The 14,662-nt window shown below is 42.8% G+C and overlaps 1 protein-coding gene across 3 annotated transcripts in view; it reads right to left on the bottom strand.

Moving 5' to 3' along the window:
* nhsl2 (NHS-like 2) overlaps positions 1-14,662 on the bottom strand; it is a 110,895-nt gene that overhangs the window by 19,900 nt on the left and 76,333 nt on the right. The window lies entirely within an intron of this gene.

Raw genomic sequence — 14,662 nt, 5'->3', positions numbered from 1 at the left:
ACACACACACACACACACACACACACACACACACACACACACACACACACACACACACACACACACACACACACCAGATCTTCTATTTGCATAGCCACAAGCAGGGATCTAGTTCTCCTGCTTCTTTGCGCTGCCCTGCCTCCACTCTTCAACTTGTGACTCGGAGCCTCGGAGCCTCACCAAGTTTGTTTTTAATCCTCGTTTGAGTTGAAGGGTTCTCTCTCCATTTTCAGTCACTCCTCCTCTTCCACTCTGGCCAAACTCCCTTGTTTCTCTGCTCCCTCTTTCTCCTCCCATTTTATCAGTTGACCCTCATTGCTTCTTCTCAATATCAGTCTTTGCCTCTCTGCTCGCTCACCCGACTCTCCCTCAGGCCATTGTAAATGGATTCCTTACCCCCACCCCACCTTTTCTTTCTCTCTCTCTCCCTCTCTCTCTCCCTCTCTCTCTCACACACACACACGCACGCACACACCACCCCCTCGAAAAACCCTTGAGCCAATCCTCTACCCCAAAACACTGTCGACTCTACTCTCCCATCATTCATAAAGCCCTCCAACTAGCACACACACACACACACACACACACACACACACACACACACACTCCAGGCACTACCCCACTGACCGCTTTAAAAGAAAGGCAGTGTCTCTGAGGGCAGGAGTTTCAGATTGAACTTGCATGGTGGGACAATATGGATTCCTCCCTTTGGCCCTATGGTTCCCTGGCAACACAAGGGGTGTATCAACACCCAGCCCCTTCATCAAAACTGAAAACTGAAACAAGACAACATCAACTCCTGTATGACTATGGGACTCGTGGAGAGATTTAGGCCCATCAGAACTTCCATTACCTGGATATCAATGGCAATCACCACAATCCATGAAACGCAATGTGTTGTGTGCTGTGTGACATGGGTTCAACACTGATGTACTACAAAACGGATCAATAACTTTTGGGGGGGTTGGTAAGATTATCAATACATGAGGGTGAATGCTGGAGTTAATCTGCCAGCTACAGCGTCAAATGGAGCAACTCAGGAGTTGGTGGAGAACAACAAAAAAAAGTGTGAATGATGAATTCACAATAACTCATATTCGTCCCACACTTCCTTTAAAGGCCCAGTGTTTGAGATTCGTAGCACATGTGAAAGGATATTGAACATAAATATCTGTTTATTTATTAGGTATTCATCGTCATTACGCCCATGACGATGCTGCCATGTTTACTTCAGCAGCAAAAAAATAGGTTCCAGTCAGACTAGTCTTACTAGCAGTATTAAATACTAGTAGTATAAAAATAGTATTGAATGTCCTACCCTGCAGGACATTGATGTTTTCTGCTGTCCTATATAATCCCACATCTCTCTTATAGATCAGCTGTCATGACAGAGTAAAAGAAAAAATAATCACGTTTTCTGTTGCACATTGTGCCAACAGAGTAAATGTTACACATGGGGAATTAAAATGATTGCATGTTTCAAGTAGTCGTATTACTAGTGGTACGTAATCATATGTTTAGCATCGTAAGCAAAGGATTTAGACGGCAACTCCAAACTAAACTTGTAAACTTAATGTGAATCACTGTCCTGCAGGGTCAGTGATAATCTTGCACACCTAATAAATTAAAAAATATATAAAGACAGTGCATGGGAAGTTGTTTTTTTTTTACTTGTGTTAGTCAGATATTTGCAGAGACTGCAGGCAATACAATCAACACAAGGCGGCTCATGAATTCAGATTAATGCAGCAGCGCAATCACAAAAAAATAGCGAAAGATCATGATGTGTTTTTTGCTTGAGGGCAGAAAGTTCATCCTGTTTGACATCTTCATTCTGCTCAACTACAAGTGGCAAAACAGCAGGAGAACAGCAGGAGGACGACCTTATGTGGAATCCAGCCTCAAACCTTGAGGTGAAAGTAGAGCGGCAACAGTCATGTGATTAACTGTGCATTTAGACGGGGTGCAAGTCAGTTTCATTACAGCCTCTCTTTAAATAAGGTTTTTGTACACAAGGACGACAGACATTTGACTGCCACAATGAAAAACTAGAGCAAAGAGGTTTAGTTAAGACGAGGATTACAAGCTGCCGTCTGTTTTGTCAGCTTGTCCCTGAGGTGGCGCGGAAAATGATTTTGTTTTTTTTTCTAGTGTTGACAGGATCAAATACAAAAGAAAGCAAACTGAAAGTAAATTGGACTCGATGATAAAAATGCAACGTTTGATGAAAACATGAAGCAAAACATGTTTGCCATCCTGAAAAGGCACCGAAGAGAGGAGGTTCTTCATAACACGAGTGCAAAACTATACACAGAACATGACTGATGGAGCAACCGACTGTATTTCTGTCTGAGGCCAGCTCACTAACTAACAGAATTTTACAAAAGCAAAATGATCATTTCCCAACAGCTGCTTCTGCAATCAGTGTTGGATGGTGCGAGAGCGAATCCCACACTGGCGCCAGGTGACGGCAAAGTTTCACCCTGGACGAGTCGCCAGTCACCGGTGCTGACCGCTGCACCAATACGCCTCCTGAAGGTGAGAACCAACTCTGATGGATTGGTGGCATTTGCCAGTGTCCTCCTGTCTTCCTGACACCTGGCGTCCTCCACACCTGTTACTCATCAATCACTTCAATTGTGCTCATTAAAAATGTGGTCCTTCTCTTATCAAAAGATGGATGTCCCACCAGTTTGTTCTCCACAACCTTGCATATCTATAATATCAAGGGTTGTTTTTACTACTTGAGCATTACCTGAGAATGTGTTTAAATTGCAATGCCAAATTATGTGTTCATATATTTATATATATATACACATGCAAATGAAAGGCCTGACCACTGCATGCAAAAACAGCTGGGTCAGCCAGTAAGTAAACAGCAAACAGAAGCCAAAAGTTGCCTTATCCAAATTGCAGTACCTGGAAAAAGTGAAGAGTCAGCGAGAGTCCCAACGACACAGGGAGTAAACAGGGTGATAGAGGATAGGCAGAAAGATGTGAATGAGAAGCAATGGGGGAAAATGCGGACGGACAGAGGAAATGCAGAAGGGGCATGATAGGAAATGAACCATGATCAAAATGAAAAGTGTGAAAAAGAAACCAAGGGGCTTAAGTGACAGAGAAAGGTAGCGAGCGGTAAGAGGGAACAGACGATAAAGAAAAGTGTGGCGGGCGAAACACAGACAACAAAACCAAGCAAGCGGGCCAGGAGAAGAGGGTGGATGTGTCAAAAACGAAAAAAGGAAAAGCAAAGAAGGCAGCAGAAGCGGATGTAGGAGGAGAGCGAGAGGAAGTGTGGAAGCTAAAGACGAGGCGGGCTGGGACTGGATGGGGATGGCAATAAATAGATTGTGAATCACAAAAAAGTTGGATGCCAAAGACGTAAAAAGAGCGAGGTGAGAGGAAGTGAAGGCTGTCGCTGCAGCAGCAGAGTTAACGCCTCTTGTTTTCCCCACCACATTTAACTTTGTGGCGCAGCACCTGGACAACCGAGATTCCACTACCCCCATTTTACCCATTTAAGCTCCAGTGAAGCCAGAGTCTTCACTGGATTGGATTATGCAGCCAATCTAACCCCAACCCAACCCAATGTTCTGCTCTCCTCCTCCTCTCTCACACTAACAAACTAAAGATAATGACCCTCACTTATTAAAACTACTCCAATTATATGAATACCTTAAAAACATTTTGCTTTAGCAGCTTAACCGCAGCATAGGGCAAAGTCTGTTTTACTGCAAAGCTCCTTATTAATGCGTGGAAGCCCTGCAGGCTTCCGAGTGAGAGAGAGAGAATATGCAAATGTTTCATTCCAAGCAGAGACGCTCCGATTCAAGAAAGAGGATCAGGAAATAAAAGAATGTAAAAAAAAAAAATGAATGCACAGTAAATTTGGCTCACTTTTGATGGATGGCTGTTCATTATGCCGTATACAGCGGAAGCTTTGTGCCCGAACTACATCATCCACACAATGGTCTATGAGACGACTGTGTTGCAGTTTTTAAATCTCTTTGATTTCAGTTTATTTCAGACTCATGCGACCATAAAGCAGCACATTACACACAATAAAAAGACTTAGACCAACATGAGAAATAGCAAAACTACAACATCTCAGTGTTGAAGACCGAGGCTCTTACAGCAGTGCCGCCACAGACTGCCGCCACTATTTACTGGGTTAATTAAAACCACTGACTCTCTTCAGACTCAACCAAACAACAAATTAACCTTTCCTTAATGTTTCTCAAAAGTGCTTTAAGAGTGGGTAAACCCATACTACACAACTGACTGGCACTGTGCCTCCTATAGGGACACGGAGGCGCAGCCATAGAGCATCATCACAGGCCACGTTCAGTCTTTGAACAGTTGAGCAGCATGCAGCGGTCAACAGTGAGGCATTCACTGCCAAGGCACATGCATGCTGGATGTCTCTATTGTCTCACAAATCGTCAGCACTGCAGTGACCAAGGAATTTGATCACATTACAAACATCAAGGACATTGTCGCTCAAGTAAAACTGATAGTCATGATGTTGCTTTTTCTTGGCATTGTACTGGATGTTGCCTTTAACAGCGTACAGAGATAGATAGATAGATAGATAGATAGATAGATAGATAGATAGATATCTTAAGCGACTGGCACTACATGGAGAAAACACCACCATGTCATCTGCATACAGAAGATGATGAAAAACAGTACCTCCAACAACACAACCAGTTTTGCAGACATTCACATGGTTGGACGAGTCATTCGTATAAATATTAAAGAAGAAAGGAGAAAGTATCCACCTGTCTCACACCCAGATTACCCAGATTAGGCAGAGCTAACACAGCGTTAAACAGGGTTAAACTTGTAGTTGCTGATGAGCATCACAGAATGCTTAAATTCCAACTACAATGTCGGGAGACCCGGCACTGGGACAGTTTAAGAAACAGTCAGTAAAGTCGGTTAAGGTTAATTCTATCAAAGGCCTTATCAAGCACAAGATCAGAGTTTTCGCTTCTGTAATATACACAATAAACACGTCTGTTTGATATTTTCCAGAAAAAAAAAACGAACTTGTTCAGGGCTGTTCTTACTTACATTAACAACCAGAATTCTTTTTCCCAGCTTGAGAGTGAGTCACCTGCATGGTCACTCTGCTCTTCAACAGTGCATGCATGTGCTTCTCTCAGTCCAGTTTGAAACACACTGGCTGTGTGGATCCTGTGGAGGAGGTGAATCCTCAGAAACGGTGGCGCTAGAGCGGAAGGAGTGGGAAGGTAAACAGTTGTAGATCCATGCTTGAGATAGCAGCAGTGAGGGCGGCTCAGCAGCATGACTGCAGGCTACTCGGCTGGGAAAATGAGGGTGGGGGAGGCGGGACGCTATTGGTGTGCAGGGTGTAAAGGTATGCCGGTCACTCCCACAAAGGGACACACACACACACACGCATTGGTTAAGCCCGACCTACCCCCACTCCCTTCCTCTGTCCAGACAAGCAAGTCCACTCACTCATGCATCACTAACCTGTGTGTTGTGTGTGTTTGTGTAGGTGCATCATTAGTTAGGTGTTGCAAGTGTGCAAAAGTGTGTATATTCATGCAGAAAATGTGTGTGTGAAATGACCATCTTGTTGTTTACTGGGGAAAAGAAGTCCACGCACCAATTTGGATGTGCTGGAGTTCTATGTTTGTGCGCGTACAGTGCAGCCATTCATAAAAAAGGAAGGAAAAGCCAGCCATCCTTGGCAAGATGCACCCCGGTTATGTCAAATTTGGGTCATCTATTCTTCTCCCTTTTGCAAAGATGAAGGGGCGGGAGACACAAATTAACAATGCCCCTCTTTCAGCGCAGCTACAGCGTTTGTTTGTCTATGTACACTGCTACCAATGTGTGTTTTGAGCGCGCATATATGCATGGCACCTCTTTGTCCTTGTGATTTAACATGCACAATTGATCGATCCATTACTGCAAGACAGGCGCTGCTTGTTTTTCTTTTCAGAGGATGGAAGTGCCATGGAAGTGGTTGACAGTGACCTGGAAGGGCATCGCTTTGCAGCCCAGTTCATGCTGGTTATCAGAAGCTGGGAAATGTACGATGCTTTCTTTGTGAGTACTTTCCGGAGTTTCTTGCTTCAAACGTATTGGAGGATGGCTGTTTTCATTAGTGATTTCTAAAGGGGGATTCACCTACCGCCACTTCTGTGTTTGGAGATTAGGTGGGGAAGTTGAATCACATTTTCTAGTTGGTTACACCTGCCAGGGACTCGCTGATGGTGGCATCTGCCCAAGATTTCAGCTCAAGGTTAATCTTTTTTTTTCTGCATTCAACATTGACATCCAGCAGAGGGACTTTGCCTCGATTGCCTCAAAATCCTCTAAAGTTTTCTGCTGAAACGATCTCTTGCAACTTTGCGGTCGAGAGGTCGACATAAACAAGGTAGAATTCCCTTGTTTGCTTCAGGTTGGAACAAATGTTCTGCTCGACATGTTGCTACTGATTTGGCAGCGTTTTCAGCGCAATCTGTGACATCACCAGAGGCATTGATGTCATGTGTTTTAGCTCAAAAGTGAAGCAAGCAAAATATGTAAAGGTGAAGGCACCTTATTATTTATTTAAACCATAATATGCAACCTCTTATACTGGCAGAAATCAATTAACAATAACACTTTAACAAAAACTCCTTAAAAAATAAACAAATTAAAGAGCTGATTAAAGCTCAAAGACACAAACTTTAACTACAGCCATTCGTAAAAGAAACATCTCAGCTCTCCTGCAGAGACATATGTGAGGTGTGCTCCATGACTTAAACTCTAGAAAAAGAGACTGATGTCAGCTGCTTAAAAAAAAAAAAAATCCCATGAGACTTACATCACATGGTCCAGCTTAAATGTGGACTTATGATGCCCAGAGCACGGCTGGTATTGCTCATTCAAATCCTGGTACCGATGTGAACCCAAATAGAGTTAAAAGGAGCCGACTCTCCGTCCATCCCAGTCACCCGTAAATCCTCGGCAGATCAGGCAAACACAAAGGATCAGGATCCTTTCACGGTGGCGACAATGAAGCAAGATTGCTGTCACACAGATTGGCAGTGAATGATCTGCCATCTCGAAATAGTGAAATCCAGGAAGTCCCGTTCGAGCAATGCATCCTCTGAGTCCGATGGCTTAAAATACCTCTCTGGACAAAAACCCTTTAACACCCGTTAATGTCTGGTTTTGTCTTGCAGGGTATAATTAGCATTCAGTCCTGCTCACATGACTCCACCATAGTTGTAGATATTTGCTTCTTCCAGCTCTGTTCTGATTGGATGTGATGGAGTCAAACGACTTGAAAACAAACGATGCAGGTTTAAGGCTGCTTCCGTTCCATTTCAAGCGGGACTCAAACAAGACACTGTAGGTATATTCAATTAATGACAACATGCAGCGCGTCTACCAGGAAAAGCAGATGATCTCTCCTGCTGTTAATCAGACAGCCTGCACATGGATTCTTAAGAAGCTGTACTTGCATTTCCACACTGCACACGGACCCATTTCAGTCTGACGTGAGATTTTATATCAAAAATTATTTGATCTGAATTTGTCTATTTAAATAAATATTTGCAAACTCATCACATATATGAAAGACTTTGCTGCCCGTGGCTTTGTAACATTCTGCACTGGAAGTGCAAGAGCAGCACTGATCTCTGCAGAAACTCCAGATTAAATCAAAACGCTCTAAAGAACTTAGTGATCAATGTAATACCGTGCACTTCACTTATTTTTGGAGTCTAATAAAAGCTTGCACAGCAGGTGGCATATTGCTCCTCTTACAGTCACCATGGTGACTTTCACCAGCTCATATAGATTTTGTACGAGCTGGAACAGCCCTTTCACAAACATTATTGCATTTGTTTATTTGTTTTTTGTTTTTTGAAATGTCGCACATCCTTTCCATATAATATCCCAGAATGGGATTGCAAAACAAAATCAATATACGAGTGCAACTGTCAGTCTAATGGGTGCGAAAACATTAACACTGCTGTGTCACTTCAACATAAGAACTCGGACCACAATTGCTGGTTCAGACCTGCCGAGTCAAATCTATTCATCATTAATGAGGTGTTTTCATTGATCATTGATGCTTTATCAGGGCAGGTGGTGCAGCGCATTGCCATTGCTTTTGTTTTTATTGTGATATTTAGGTTTTTACGCAATGGAAACGCAGCAACAGATATTTTGACGATGAAATTGTTTAAACTGTCAAAATGTGTCTGGGGATGGTTTTTGGCTTTGCGTTTTTTTATTCTGGCCTTGCTTGCACCCACGCCAGGGCTTTGATCAAAGAAAACCTGACGACGGCACACGTCAACGTTCCCTTCATCCCGAGTCCAAAGTCTATGAAACCAATTCAAGGTGGTGACTTCTTTCGTCACGAACCTCCTCCTCTTTCCTTTAGGCTACTGTCACTGCAGCCCTGGGTTTGAGAAGCACCAGGTTCTTTTGAAAATTTCAGAGTGTCACGGTGTCTTGAATGCAAATGTCTGCGAGATCTCTGCATCCAAGCGTGTCACCCTTCAGCCACTGTTTGAAGAACTTTTTAAAAAGGGCCTCCGAGGGGAGAAACAAGAAAGACACGTTTGTCTCCCTGATTCACTGGGACATCATTCAGCGGTATGAGTTTGACAGAGAACAGGAGTAAACTTGGCAAAGCTGGTCTAAATTCTGGATGCTAAATGATCAAAGTCACAGAGTAATAAAGGTAAATTCCACTGATAGTGATGCTTTATTTGCAAAGTCGCTGCTTTGAGATGAGATTCTGTGTAAGTCATTGGAGTCTTCTGAGGTTTGAGTTAATACTTTTATTTTTTTTTTTAAATACTTTAGCTTCTTTAAGTAAATATTGAAATGATCATAAATCATTTGCATATAATGGCTGTAAACACAATACATTGACGTGTGCAGTATTAATCATCTCAAGTCAGTCAAGGACACACAAGAAATCGATCGATGTGATTAAATAATCCAAAGTGACGAGTACGTTTGGTCAAAAAATTGTCCAGGTCAAAAACTGCTGAAATGAAGGTTATTTCAACAACTTCCTCCTTTATCGGCATTCCCCACTCGATCAATGCTGCGCCTGTTTCAGCAATGTCTATCGACTGCAGCAGAACCTTATCAGGCCACATGGAGAACAGCTAACATTGACTGAAACCTTCACTGGCACAATTAAAGAGGCCTTATCAGACTCCTAGTGGCACTGATTCACGACTCCGCTGACACAGTTAAAGGGCTACTGTGACATTTTCAGCTTCCAGGCCATTAAATCGCTTTTGCTTTCATTGCAAATGGCGAGGAGAAGGTGCCGCTGTCGCATGAACCAGCGGGACTGATACTGACTTGAAAGGAAGACAAACGACTATAAAAAAAAAAAAAGTCAAATCAGTTTTGTGCAAACTTTCAAAGAAGTTGGATGGAAACTTTTACGGCAATATTTATAAATAAAATTTCTAGACCTGCTTTTCCTGCACTCAGCCGATCCCAGCTGTCTTTGAGCTGAGGCAGGGGTAACAGGGATACGTCAGCAGTTTATCGCAGAGCCACAAGACAACGACCCTTCACACTGCGACTGGCAGCTAATTCACAGTTTCCAATTCACCTCAAACGCAGGTTTTTGGGCAGTGGGAGGAAGCCGCAGAACCCAGAGGGAACCCACACAGACACAGGGAGAAGATGCAAACTCCACACAGAAAGGCCCCAAGCCCGGGATCGAACCCACAACCTCCTTGCTGTGAGGCCACAGTGCTAACCACTACACCACCGAGTTGCCCTATCAAAGGCTATATTTCAATGGCAGTGCTGCTTTCCCATCAGTTGATCATGATTTGTTGTGACTTAATTGGGATGCAAAAGTGTGGTCTCACCACAGGAGGGAACAACATGGTTACTGGAGGAAGCAGAGGAAAAGAAAACCAGACTGGAGAGGATTCCAGGAATCCCACTTGTACCGGGAACATACGGGAAGACGCCAGCAGCCTGAACAGCCAATCCTTCAATCATCAATCACATGAACTGAAGGTCAGCTACGTTCACTTATATTGAGCAAACCTGTTTCCATCAATTTGGAAACACTAGGAACCACCTTAAGCATGTGTGCAAGAGAGGAGGTCTGTACAGATGTTTTAATAATGATTCCACGGTGGCTTGAGTTTGATAAGCTCTCACTTTCGATATGTGGCTTTGATAACTTTGATCCGTTTTTGAATTGACTGATTATTTAATCATAATGACAGTGCTTGAGGCCATCCGTCATCACGATGCTGAACACAAACAAACATGTCAAGTAATTGTCTATCACCACTGGTCTGGCTGTTGACTGATAAGATGATAAGTAAACACTGCATATGTTTTCATGCATTGTCATTTAGGTTTTGGTGGCAATAATTACTTTGTTTTTTTTCGATACGACCCTTTCACCACCTTACTGACACCCTGCACACTGTTATGCATTTCACAATAGACCGTCTTAAATTTTCCAAACCTCAAAATAATGACATGAAGATCCAATAAATTGAATAAGATTACGAGCACCACGGAGCACTGAACCGGCCACACCTGGCCAGATGTGATTGGCCATTGAGACACTATGTGGGGGAAAGGGTGTGTGTGTGTGTGTGTGTGTGGGGGGGGGTGGGGGTGGGGGGGGGCGTCCCTGCAGTCACACTAAAAATACTAAAACACCCCCAACAGACGTGCAGAGGATGTAGCCACAGTTTAACCGTCAGCCTACAGTCATGCAGTGATTCGAAAACAGCGAAAAGACCTACAAACTGTTGTCCCTTCCAGACTTGGCTGTTTTTCTGACACATTCACACACACTCATCGGACGAAAGTGCACGCAGCGTGACCGCGAACAGTTGAGATGACGGCTGAGAGCTGTTGGCTGACACTGAAGAGGATCTCAGCCGGCTCTCGTTCCCATTCCCTCAAGCAGCTTCGGCGCCGGGATGTGATTGGACGGGTTAGTGTGTTACTAGGTGGCACGCAAATATATCTTACCCTGAAAAACACACACACACACACAAAAAAAAAAAAAGTAAGCGAGCTATGCATCATAAATCAGACAAAACTGGGACAGGGCGTGTTTATGCAACACACTCTGCATCACCGGCACAAAGGTGTTTTGCTTCTTGATCTATTCCACTTCCTGTCTTGTTTCACTGTGTGGAATTACAGTGAAACAAGACAGGAAGTCAGTGCAGTGTCTGACACTGGAAGACTTTATTCACATTCGTTGCTTAAAGTCTGTGACACTGCAGATCACGCTCACAGACAGAACATGTGTAGTTAATATATACACTAGAACATAAGACTGAGCTACTAAGACATCCCCATTTTAATCAGCTGCATAATCCTACATCCAGCAGATTCTAATGAGGAAGAGGGAGTAGATGCAATTACAAAAACATAATTAAACTTGTCAGAGGCACATTATCAGTCCGGCTACTGTGTTTATATGGAGGAGATAATTAACAGATTCCACAGAAGATTACATGAGGTCTGGAAATGAAAGTTAGGCTCTGCCAGCACGCGTTAGTTAGCCGGCGTAGCTTTGAGTTAGCACTGGACTGGCTTTGCATGGCACTTCAGACTGAGAACTACAGTGGTGGGACTAAATAAATAAATAAATGAATAAATCAAAACGCCTTTCTCACCCTTCGTCTTCCCACAGAGTCTCCTCTAATCTCACAAACTGCTGCCTGACCAGCCACTTTATCCACCCACGCCACCGACGAGCGGGGAACAAAACAAAGACAACTTTTCCTGGCGCCTTGTCAGCAAGTTCTTCAGTTGCCATTTAATGGCCAGTCATTAGTGGAAGGCCGAGATCATTTTCTGGCAATGCCATCAAGCACCGACTGTGGTGTTGTTCATGTGATGTTATATTTCAGAAAGCATGAACAAAACGTTTTTCAGCGCACTGATATTGAAAGTGACGAGATGGTACATCTTTCATGCATTAATTAATTGAATGTTTGGACATTAGACTTCCTCAATAACTGTCTTTTGATTTGGCATGAAGTTTAATGTTAAAAAAAAAAAAAAAAAAAGGAAGCAAGAAAGAAGGGAGAAAATCATTTTCATTTTATCATTTTAAAAAGAATGATAGAGTGGAGTAAGTCTTCCTTGGAGTACAACTGAGCCTAAAGCTATACATTCAGTTTGATGGGACATTGCCTTGATTTTAACTGCAGTGAAATGCCTTTGCAGAGGTGTAAAAGATGCTGCTTAATCGGCCGTCATAAAATTGCAGACCAGACGTGCAAATAGCCGTCTCCATGTAATAAATGACACAAGCTAAACATTAAATGAGAACTTCACTCCTCATGGGAATAACGAGTATTTCCCTGTTGATTAATGGGGTGCTGACATTAAAAACACAGAATGCAAATGTAGCCACGGTAAACTACAGGGGCGACAGTAAATCTCTGGGCAGAGGCAATATGTAGCGTACTCTGCACACTCACTGAGGAGCTGAGGGAAAAGTGTGAAGTGCAAATCTTCTTGTCATGAGGACATTTCTGCCTTTGGTGGAGGAGACTCTCAAAAATAAAATAGGGCAGAATATGAATATTTTTAAAGCGGTAAGAAAAAAAAACAAAAAAAACTTTGATAGCAAAATGAGCAGATTTCATTTTTATAAATCCTAATGAAAATAACGAGCACTTGCTTCATTGCCGAACATCATGGGCTAATTTAGCACAAAAAATACTGACGTGATTAAAAAGTGAAAGCACAGTTAACTAGAAATAGTGCCATGTGTATCTCCTGTTTTCATTGGCCCGAATAAAAATGAATACCTGAAGAAATACTTTAAAAGCAAAAAAAAAAAGAGAGAGAGAGAGAGAACAAACATATGATATAATCAAAAGTTGGATAAAGGGGTTCTTCAGAAATTTGGAGTCAGCCAGTGGGCTATTTATCACACCGTTTCAACAAGTTCCATTCAGTCCTCCAGTTTAGCAGAATTTGCTGGTGCAAGACGAGCACAAGTCAAGTTTTCTATTGCCAGGGTAGTTTTATTTTTAAACATTATTCTAATAAACATAGGCATTCACGTCGATAGTCCGTCATTATAATTCTTTTGCCTCGGGTGTGCTGCGGAGTGGGTAAGATTACATGCATTAGCATGCTAGCAGAAACCATTGATCTAGTTTAATCTAGAGTGTGCAGAGGTTGTGACTGGATGAAATCTGTTGAAATGATTGCCACTGATAAATAGCACACCAGCCAACTTGGAAATTGGGACCTATGTCCAAAATGTTGAACCACCCCGTAATAAGCTGGGTTCCTGGATCTAACCATCAGTTGCAAGGAGGGACTCTTTGGTCAGAATGTGACTGGAAAACTCAGGATGGCCGTAACTCTGTCACAAAGCAGCTGAAAGCTTGACATGCAGCGTCTGGCTTGTGACAAGACTATGTTTTCCATTTTGAACTGCTGGGTTTACCAGTTCATCCACATTCACCTGTCCAGCGTCAGCAGCGGTCACCGGGCTGCCGCCGGTTGTGCTCTCTGCAGTTTGTGAAAGGAGCATCGCGTTCATGAGGAAAAGCAGAAATACTCACAAGGTGTCTGAACCACTGAAAGTAGATCATCCTTTTGAAGAAAAGATAGGATAAATATATAATGACGCGTGATGCCAGGAGGAGATCAAGAATAGACAAAGCAAATCATTTTTGGAACAGCAATTTGGAAGTGGCAGCAGCAGCAGCAGCAGCAGCAGCAGCAGCAGCAGCAGATGAGAGGTGGCGACGTCCAGCTTTCTGTCTCCCTCCTCCTTTGTGCATGTTGGACAATCGCAGTGCGAAACAGTGATGATGGGGAGAGCAACATTTGGAACAAAAATATCTCATTTGCACATGCATGCATGTGTTTTTTTTTGTTTTTTTTTTAGTGCAAGTGAGTTAATGCCAGAATGAATAGCTTCTCCTCCTGAGTAAATTGCTGAATAGCGAACACTGAATTCATGTGACGGCTGTTTACACCGACGGTGTCTTTCCAGTTTCTCCGTATTGCGTGGGAACATGGCTGGCAGCATCAACGACATGGCGATATGTGTGGACTGATGAGAAGACCGAAACATGCTTTCAACAATGAAGAGTAAATATGAATACATCCTGAGCCAGAACATTAAACCATAACATCAACTTGCCAAGCGGAGTTTTGCTGATGATGATGACTCGTTTTCTTCCAATATCTGACATTTACTACATTTTATTACAGCCAGTTCCTGTGTGTGTGTGTGTGTGTGTGTGTGTGTGTGTGTGTGTGCGTGTGTGTGTGTGTGTGTATGAAGCATCCATTGACTATATTAGTGTGGATGCATACAAAATGTATGAATACAGGTTTTTTTTTTATTTATTATTGTTGGGGGTTTATTCCAACCACCTGTTGGATTTTTTTTTTCCTTCTTCCTTTGCATTCCTCCTTTTTTCACCAGCTTCAATCTCGTCCTGCGAGATTTGACTCGAAATAGGTTTTTATTTGTTTACGTTTGTTTGCTGTCAAGAATGGTTGCTATATTTTTATCTTCGATAACTTGTAAAAAAAAATATTTCGTCTCCTCCTCCGTCCAATCATAACGCGCCATTTTCACTTGAAGTGAACTAACTGGTCACGTGACCCCGTACGTCACATC

Source organism: Nelusetta ayraudi, unplaced genomic scaffold, assembly GCF_046127955.1.
Source record: "Nelusetta ayraudi isolate G7.1 ecotype Tasmania unplaced genomic scaffold, CSIRO-AGI_Nayr_v1 ptg000022l, whole genome shotgun sequence".
Lineage (NCBI taxonomy): Eukaryota > Metazoa > Chordata > Actinopteri > Tetraodontiformes > Monacanthidae > Nelusetta > Nelusetta ayraudi.
Note: the sequence above shows the minus strand (reverse complement) of the source record. Positions and strands in the feature narration are given on the sequence as shown.